We start from the raw sequence: 10590 nt of genomic DNA, 5'->3' as shown, positions 1-10590 counted from the left end.
TCATCTGCGGAGTTTAATCTCTGTGAGATTCGTTCTTGTTATTTTTTTATTTTTTATTCGTTCTTGTTATTTTTAATGCCCTCTTTGAGCATTAATAAAAAGAATCTCTTTGTATGACAATAAACCATGTGATTTCTGAAATCATACTTTGATCATCTCCTTATTATAGCCATACCAAATAGGAGGAGAAATGTATAACATGCATGTGCTTCATCCCCTTGCAGTTCCAGTCACATAGTGTTCACAGCGCCTGTGAGCACAGAATTCCTGTGGACCTGTGGTATATGGGGGTTCAATGAGACTCAAAGCAAGCGCATGGTAAGTGCATTACATTCCTGATAACTGAGCAAGTGGGGGCGCTGACAGTTCCCAGAACCAGAACCTGCTTCCAATGCAAAAACAAGGCAATGGCATTCTAAGAAACATGAAAGACTAAGGAAACTTCCCATGTCCTTTCTTATTTGTGCTATTTTCCTATATTAGCTAATCATATAGGCTGAAATAATGGCACAAAAGGAAAGGGAAAGACAGGGCCACCCATAGTTCCTTTTCTTTTCAGTTCTTCCTTGCCAGTAAGCTGAAGGTAGAGAGGGCTGGTAGAATGCTGGGGTATCAAGAAGTGAAATAAAAAGAGTTGAGTTAGTTTCCTGAAATGTTTTCACTGTTGTGGTAAGAACAAAATATATACTCGTGTGTAAACTGTGAAAAATGATTTATGTAATTTTGGTGATACCACGTGTGAGTTAAATACTCTCAGATCTGCATTTAAAACTGGCATTGGGCTGGGCACAGTGTCTCATACCTGTAACCCCAGCACTTTGGGAGGGCGAGGCGGGTGGATCACTTGTGGTCAGGAGTTGGAGACCAGCCTGGTCAACATGGCAAAACCCATCTTTACTAAAAATACAAAATTATCTGGGCGTGATGGTACATGCCTGTAGTCCCAGCTATTCAGGAGTTTGAAGTGGGAGGATTACTTGAGCCTGGGGGACAGAGGTTGCAGTGAGTCAACATGGCACCACTGCACTCCAGCCTGGGCGACAGAGCAAGAAGAGAGAGAGAAAAAAAGAGAAACTGGCATTGCATGAGGTAAAGATGAATATTAAAGTTCAGATTAATCATTAAAATTTTTATTTTTCTTTATAATGATATCAAATAGCAACAAACAAACAAACACAAAACAACAAAACTCCTAAAACCCAAAAACCATGTCAAGTTGAGAGAGACCATAGAAGACAGTAAAACTTTTTCCTTTATGTGCCTTTAAGGACACTTTTCTCCCTACTTTTTGAACAAGAAGCCTCACATTTTCATTTTACACTAGGTCTCACAAACTATGTAGCCAGCCCCGAATCAGTCCCGTTTCTACTTCTAAATTTACTGTCTTTTGTTCTATCTAAATTTTTGTCATATTTGCTAGTGAGGCCCAAACACAGCCCACTGGAAAGCTAGGCTTGCCCCATCTGAAGGCTCTTTCCAGTTATTTGAAAGTTGAGTTAATAAGGGAACCAGGGTGTGCATTAGTACATTTCTCACCTTGCAAGTAAGCAAGCACATTCAGCACGTTCTAACACTTGATGTAAACCTATCAACACTCTCCACCAGGTGTCTCTAGCAGATTCGTGCCGATGCAGATGTAATATTGTGGCAAACATCTTGTCTTGGCTAACTTCTTCAATGGGTCACTTTTTAACTGCATCATGTTTTTTTGTTTTTGTTTTTGAGACAGTCTGGCTTTGTTGCCCAGGCTGGAATGCAGCGGCAGGATCCCCGCTCACTGCAACCTCTGCCTCCTGGGTTCAAGTGATTCTCCTTTGCCTCAGCCTCCCAAGTAGCTGGGACTATAGCCAAGCGCTACCACGCCCTGCTAATTTTTTGTATTTTTAGTAGGGATTGGGTCTCACCACGTTGACGAGGCTGGTCCCAAACTCCTAAACTCAGCAGTCCACCCACCCAGGCCTCCCAAAGTGCAAGGATCACAGGCGTGAGACCGCGCCCGGCTTTTTTTTTCCTTCTTCTTCTTTTTTTTTTTTTTGTATTTTTTTTTTTTGAGACAAAGTCCCACTCTGTCACCCAGGCTGGAGTGCAGTGGCACAATCTCAGCTCACTGCAACCTCTGCCTCCCAGGTTTGAGTGATTCTCTGCCTCAGTCTCCCAAGTAACTGCGACTACATGCACATGCCACCACGCCCGGCTAATTATTTTTGTATTTTTAGTAGAGACAGGGTTTCACCATGTTGGCCAGGATGGTCTCGATCTCTTGACCTCATGATCTGCCTGCCTCGGCCTCCCAAAATGCTGGGATTACAGGTGTGAGCCACCACGCCCGGTCCTTTTTTTTTTTTTTTTTAAGACAAAGTCTCACTGTGTTGCCCAGGCTAGAGTGCAGTGGTGTGATCTCTCTCGGCTCACCGCAACCTCCGCCTCCCAGGTTCAAGAGACTCTCCTGCTTCAGCCTCCCGAGTAGCTGGAATTACAAGCGCCCCCCATCACACCTGGTTAATTTTTGTATTTTTAGTAGAGATGGGGTTTCACCATGTTGACCAGCCACGGCGCCCAGCTTGCATCGTTTTAAATAAACTATCTTCCTTAAACAACTCATTCCTTTTATTGTGTTTTAAATTGTCATTAAATAATCCTTAAAAAACTGGAAAAATATGGAGAAGTAAAAAGAAGGAGAAAAATCCAACGTTCAAACATAACTACTGTTAACATTTTAGTCAATTTTCCTAGAATTGTTTCTCTTCTATGAATAAAAGAATAAAGATTCAAACCACAGAGTAGCAGAAGATATTTGTACTACATATCTGACGAAGGACTTGTGTCTAGAAGAATAATTAAATCAATTCAAAAGTTTACAAGAAATAAAGAGCCAACGAATATGCTTGATAATGTGCATATTTGAACAATTCTCTATTTCATTAAGATAAATGTTTTTATTTTTGTTTTTTGAGACAGAGTCTTTCTCTGTTGCGCAGGCTGGAGTGCAGTGGCGTAATCTTGGCTCACTGCAAGCTCCACCTCCAGGGTTCAAGCAATTCTCCTGCCTCAGCCTCCCGAGCAGCTACGATTACAGATGACTGCCACCACACCCGGCTAATTTTTGTATTTTTAGTAGAAGTGGGGTTTCACTGTGTTGGCTAGTCTGGTCTCAAATGCTTGACCTCAGGTGATCTGCCCGCTTTGGCCTCCCAAAGTGCTGGGATTACAGGTGTGAGCCGCTGCGCCTGGCCAAGATAAATGTTTAGAGGTAAAATTGCTAGATCAAAATGTATATTTTAAATGTGGGTACCTATTGACAAAGGGTCCTCTAGAAAAGGTACACCAATTAACCCTTCATCAGTGGGGTGTGGTGACTCATACTTGTAATCTCAGCACTTTGAGAGGCTGAGTCAGGAGGATCACTTGAACCCAAGAGTTACCAGCCTGGACAACATAGCAGCAAAACAAAACCACCTCTCATCAACAGAGGACGAGAATGCTCATTGCTCATATCCTTGCCAACACTAGATGGTATCAGTCTTTCAAAATCTAATCTGTAAAAAAGGTAGATCAGGTTGTTTTAACACTCTGTTGCTTTCTTTAGAACTAATTACATGCTGATGAGATTAGTTGGCCAATTGTATGTAATTAGTGAAGTCCATAGAACTCAACAGAAGTTTGAACTTCAAGAAGCTTTTGAAGGATTTGAGCTGTCCAGCCACACAATGAGCCACATTCTAACTACTACTAATCCTAGACATTAGATACATTTAAGTAAAATATAGATGACCTTTTTTTTTTTCTGGGATTCCAGCCATGACATCTAGTTTTCATGATGAATCAGATACCCTATATTGAATTTTTTAAGTATAAAATTATTTTGAGACAGTGTCTTGCTCTGTCACCCAGGCTGGAGAACAGTGACATAATCATTGCAGCCTCAAGCAATCCTCCCACCTCAGCATCCCAATTACTGGGACTACAGGTGCATGCCACCACACCTGACTAATTTTTAAATATTTTTTGTAGAGATGAGGTTTCACCATGTTGGCCAAGCTGGTCTTGAACTCCTTGGCTCAAGCAATCTGCCTGCCTTGGCCTCCCAAAGTGCTGGGATTACAGGCATGAGCCTCCACTCTCAGCTGTGAAATTCAAATATGTATACTTTTATTTTTATTTTATTTTATTTTACTTTATTCTATTCTATTTTATTTTATTTTATTTTATTTTATTTTATTTTATTTTTGAGACAGTGTCTTGCTCTGTTGCCCTGGCTGGAGTGCAGTGGCGTGACCTCGGCTCACTGCAGCCTCTGCCTCCCGGGTTCAAGCAATTCTCGTGCCTCAGCCTCCTGAGTAGCTGGGATTACAGGTACACAGTATCATGGCCGGCTAATTTTTATATTTTGTAGTAGAGATGGGGCTTCGCCATGTTGGTCAGGCTGATGTTGAACCCCTCACTTCAGGTGATCCACCTGCCTCAACCACCCTAAGTGCTGGGATTACAGGCGTGAGTCACCATGCCAGGCCTAATATGTATACTTTAAAAATATATATTTTCTTTAAGCATTTTTACCTAAAGATACCATCCATTTCTGTAGCTTCAACTATGACTATATATTTGATCCCCAAATTTATAAAAGGAAGAAAGGAAGGAAGACATAAATTGGAATAGGAAAAAACCCTAATCTCTCTTTTCAACTCCAAACCCACATTTCCAACTGCCCACTGGCCATTTCCACTTCCATGTCTTGCCAGTCCATGGAACACAACAGGTTGCAAAGTAATCATCTTCCCTCTCCCCCTTCACCCTGGCCCCCAGTTAGATTCAAGTATTATGGTTTTCTGATCATAGGTGTCCCTTTTATATTCTTCCCTGAGTAAAAATTCTGAAGTTCTGTTCTCATGTAGGGTCTTTCTCCCTGCTCTCTCTCGCCATTTCCTGACTTCCAACATTTTTTCTTCATTTCAACTTCCACATCACCACTTTTGGCAAGACCTCTCCTTGCTTCTAACCTACGCTTGTACATTGCTACAGTCTGAATGTATGTGTCCCTCCAAAATTCATATGTTGAAACTTAAACCCTGCAGTGACAATATTAAGAGGTAGGTTTTAAAGAGGTTTTAAGGAGTTATGATAGCTCTGCCCTCATGAATGGGATTAGTGCCCTCAGAAAAGGGGTCAAGGAGCCGGGTGTGGTGGCTCAAGCCTGTAATCCCAGCACTTTGGGAGGCCAAAGCAGGTGGATCATTTGAGGTCAAGAGTTTGAGACTAGCTTGGCCAACATGGTGAGACCCCATCTCTACTAAAAATACAAAAATCAATCAGGTTTGGTGGCATGCACCTGTAATCCCAGCTATTCAGGGGGCTGAGGTAGGAGAATCACTTGAACCTGGGAGGCAGAGGTTGCAGGGAGCCACGATCTCACCACTGCACTCCAGCCTGGGCGATTCCATCTCAAAAAAAAAGAAAAGAAAAGAAAAAAAAGTCAAGGGGTCAAGGAAACCAGGTAGGCCCTTTTTGCCTTTTTGCCCTTCTATCTTCCTCCACATGAGGATGCAGCAACAAAGTATCATTTTGGAAGCAGAGCACCACCCTCACCAGACACCAAATCTACTGGTGCCTTGATCTTGAAATTCTCAAAACTGTGAGAAATAAATTTTCTTTTTTGCAAATTACCTGGTGTTAGGTATGTTGTTATAGCAGCAGAAACATACTAAGACACACACACCCACAGACAGCAGGGCTTTGAGCATCTGCAGTCATTTAAGGAAGCCTGCATTAGGTGTTCTGCTGCTGTGGATGATATACGACTGTAGGTGGGGCACAACTCTCTGTGTTGCAGTCTCTTCATTAGTAAGATAGTCACAAGAGGCGCTTCCAATGCCAACACTGTATAACTGATTCTTAGGCCCTTACTTCCCTAATAACTCTGGTGACTTTCTGCTAGCTCCTAGTCTTTAGCTTGGCATTCAAGGCCTTCTTACTGCTCGACCCCACCCCCCACAAAAAAAGGACTTAAAAGAATAACAGGTAAGCAGTGAAATTGCAGGCAGAGCGCCAAGCTCACTGCTCTACGTTCCTCTTTTCTCTGAGATCTGAAGCCCTTAGATGTTGGCTGTTGAAAGTCCCTAAACTCCAATTTCTGTCTTGCCAGGCCAGTGAGGCAGCTGCAAGCAGGAGTTCTCTTGCTCTAAGTCCCTCAATATGAATTTGCAAATGTGTTGGGCTAGGCAAAGGTTTTTGAAAGAAAATACTGAGCACTAATCATAATGAAGAAACAGGAAAAAACCTTGATGATCATCGATAGAAGAATGGTGGAATGTCTAAATATAATGCTATATTATACAGCCAGTAAGAAAGAGGAGTTAGATCTAGATGCATTGGGATGAAAAGATATACATGGTATACTGTGTTGCTAAGTGAAAAAAGCAGTTTATAGAAGAGGGATCCAGTTTGTAAATTTAAAAAATATTTTTAAAATTCTAAGTATATACAACAAACTACTCATAGTAATTATGCCAAAGGGAGGGCCTACGAAAGTATCTTCATTTTCTCTACTGTGGTTGTTGTTTGTTTCCAGTAAGCAAGAATTACTTTTATAACTAGGGAAAACAGTGATACAAAAGTTGATACAACATTTCATTTAGAAAAAAGTAACATTTGGGCTACAAGTTATATATATTCTCTGGAATATAAACTTGATGAGAGTAGAGACCTTGTCTGTTTTACATATGGCTGTGTTCTCAGCACTTAGAAAAGTGTAAATCACAAAGTAGATACTTGGTAAATATTAGTTGAATTAATAAGTGAATGAATGAATGAATGAATGAATGAATATGACTGGAATTATTTGACATGAATGTTAAGACACTGGAGAGAGTTTCCTATATCTAGTTATCTTCAAAGGAGTATTACATGTGGTATTATGCAAGAATATCTTAAGGGGGATTACTTGAATACTGATATGTACCTTCCCCCAAATAAACATTCCTGGAATGTGCTTTATTTTATTTTTTTTTATTTATTTATTTTTGAGATGGAGTCTCACCCTGTTGCCCCAGCTGGAGTGCAGTGGCACGATCTCAGCTCACTGCAACCTCTGTCTCCCTGGTTCAAGCAATTCTCCTGCCTCAGCCTCCCGAGTAGCTGGGATTACAGGCATGCATCACCACGCCTGGCTAATTTTTTTGTATTTTTAGTAGAGACGGGGTTTCGCCATATCGGCCAGGCTGGTCTCAAACTCCTGACGTTGTGATCTGCCCGCCTTGGCCTCCCAAAGTGTGGAATTACAGGTGGGAGCCACCAAGCCCGGCCTGGAATATGCTTTAAACATATTTATTTATTTATTTCTCTGCTGAAACTGCAATTTCCTTAATATCATGGCCTATTCTTTCTGTGCTCTGTATTACTCCATTTCAATAACGACTGTACCAGAACTTTGAGTGCCTAATAATTAACTGAATACTTGCTCAATTATTGATATTTCCTTACTTATTTATTATACAAATGATGCCTTGGGGCCAGGCACAGTGGCTCATGCCTGTAATCCCAGCATTTTGGGAAGCCGAGGCAGGAAGATTGCTTGAGCCCAGGAGTTCAAGACCAGTCTGGGCAACATAGGAGTCCCCATCTCTACAAAAAATTAAAATAAAAAAATTAGCCAGGCGTGGTGGCATGCACCTGTGGTCGCAGCACTCAGGAGGCTGAGGTAAAGAAATCACCTGAGCCTGGGAGGTCGAGGCTATAGTTAGCAGTGGCCGTGATCATGCCATTGCACTCTAGGTTGGGTGACAGAGCAAGATCCTGTCTCAAAAAATAAAAATAAAAATAAATTTTGAAAAAAAAGTTAGTATTTAAGGATGAAATTTTATTTCTATTTGATTTCAGTGACATTAAACTTAGTAGAGTGTCAACTTTCAATCAAGCTGAGTGAGGATGGAATTATGGTTCCTTTTACATTCCGTATGTACTATATCATAATATTTTTAATATAGGATACACAGAAAAATGTTGCTATTACAGTCAAATTTTCAACAATAGCAACAACACAAAACTTATGTTTACCACTCGTGGCTTTTTGCTTTGAAGGGAAACTTTATTTACTGCAAAATATTTTAAAACCAAGAAGATGAAAACACTTGATTTATACAGATTATAGAGAACAGTACAATTTTTAGCTAAACAGACCATTCAGATAGCAATTCCCAGCTCATTTATTTTATATAACAGCCTCTCAAACCTAGAAAAGCTGAGTAATCTGTGCACAGTGAGGGGACTTAGCACCCTCAGACTAATGGTTTCACCATGAACAGTTGGTATATTTTAAATAATAAATGCGATTTGGTTTTAAGTAATCAAAGCATTTTTAATTGTTTCAGGCTTTTATGTTGAGATATATTTTAAAATATCATGCAGTAAAAACATCAAATTCTATTTGCTATTTGTACAAGTCAGTGAGTATACAAATATGTTTCCTTATTAACTTAAATCTGCAATTATTAAGATATTGTTTTACCTACACAGCTCCTCCTGAATTATATAAGTCTATTATCATATAGCAAAATATCCGGTTTGAAGAAGGATCATTTAAGTTTAAATTAACTCCGTAAATTCCCAGACAACCAAATGGTAAGATGAATCAAGCCATAGCTTACCGCATATAGAACATTGTTCTATGTGATTTCCTGAATGGAAAAGAAACCAGTGTATTATGGTGAATCAATAGGAAATGGTGACACTCTGGATATCACAGCAATACGTTCTCCGGAAAGAAATAATAATAAATACATTTTAGTTTATTGATAACATAACACTTTGCAAGGGATACAGAACTAGAGAATGTCTAGAGAAAGTGACCAGATAGTGAAGATTTTCTTGTTATTCCAAATGGTGTCATTTCCCCCCATCCTACACCTACAGTGTTTGCTTTAAAATAATATTTAGGAAATACTGAATTCCATATATTAATCTTGTGCCTTGCTATATTATAGAAATCTATTAATTTTAATAATTTTTCAGTTTGGTTCTCCTGAATGTTCTAGGTATACAATCAAATAGCACAAATAATTTTGTTTCTTCCTTCCCAACATGTATAATCCATATTTTATTTTCCTTGCATTGGCTAGAAGTTCTGGAAGAATGTGGAGGATGAGTTTAAGTAGGTACAGTTTTCTGGCTCCTTAACATGCAACAATTATCCTTAGTAATGAGAGTTTGTCATGAAAAATAAACAGTAACTTTATCTAGCAAGGAAGGAAAAATTCCTAATCTGCTGTATATCTTGGGTCCTTTGGTAGCATTCAACATGTGGCACTCCTACTGGACAGAGGTTTTTTTTTTTAGAGTCAGCATCTTGCTCTGTCACCAGGCTGAAGTGCAATGGCATGATCATGGCTCACTGCAGCTTCAAACTTCTGGGCTCAAGCAATCCTCCCACCTCAGCCTCCCAAGTCACTGGGACTACAGGTGTCAGCTTCCTCCCCTGGCATGGGTGGAGTTGTGCTTGGCTTATAAAAGATATGGTCCAGTCAGCAGTGACAAGGAGAAAATGGGATGATTTTACTCAAACAAAACATGAGTCAAGCCCCCTGCCAGCTGTACTGAATTATAATTGACATACCATAAACTGCACATAAAGTATACAATTTGATAGTTTTACCCCTGGAACCATCACCACAATCAAGGTAAGGAACATATCTATGATGCTCCAAAATTTCCTTATGCCCTTTTGTAATTTTTCTCTCTTTCCCCTCCCTACTCTACCCCGACTTCCATTCCCGGGGAACTACTGATCTGTTTTCTGTTTCTAGCTTGCATTTTCTAGAGTTTTATAAGTGGAATTATACCAGACTCTTTTTTGGGGTGTAGTGGTGTCTGGCTTCTTTCACTGATGATAACTATTTTTATATTCATCTATGTGTGCTTGTATATTCATTACTGTACTCATCAGTAGTTTGTTCTTTTTATTTCTGAGTAGTATTCCGCTGTATGAGTATACAATTTGCTTATCCATTCACATGTTGGTGGACATTTGGCTTGTTTGTAGTTTTTGACTATTACAAATAAAGCTGCTATGTACATTCATAGACATCTTCATGTGAACATATGCCTTCATTTCTCTTGGGGATATACCTGGGAGTGGAATAGCTGGGGTAGATTTTATGATAAACTTTTCAAGAAACTGCCAAATTCTTTTCCAAAGTGGTAGAATCACCAGCTTGGTCTGAGGTTCCATTTGTTCCACATTCTCTTCATCGCTTGGTATGCTGCCTTTTATTTACCTATTTATTTATTCACCTATTCTACTTCATATGTACCGGTATCTCATTGTGGTTTTGATATGTGTTTCCCTAATGTAGGTTTCTCATCTTTATCACTATTGACATTTTGGACCAAACAAGTCTTTGTGGGGAGAGGCTGCCCTGTGCATTGTAGGAAGTTTAACAGCATCCCCAGCTTCTACTCACTACATGCTATTAGGGTGATGCAAAAGTAATTGCAGTTTTTGCCATTTAAAAGTACCCGCTCCCCAGTTGTGACAATCAAAAATGTCTCCAGACACTGCCAAATGTATCTGGGGTGTAGGGGCACAACTGTGCCCAGTTT

The sequence above is a fragment of the Rhinopithecus roxellana genome, chromosome 14, assembly GCF_007565055.1.
Source record: "Rhinopithecus roxellana isolate Shanxi Qingling chromosome 14, ASM756505v1, whole genome shotgun sequence".
In the NCBI taxonomy this organism is placed as follows: Eukaryota; Metazoa; Chordata; class Mammalia; order Primates; family Cercopithecidae; genus Rhinopithecus; species Rhinopithecus roxellana.
Note: the sequence above shows the minus strand (reverse complement) of the source record.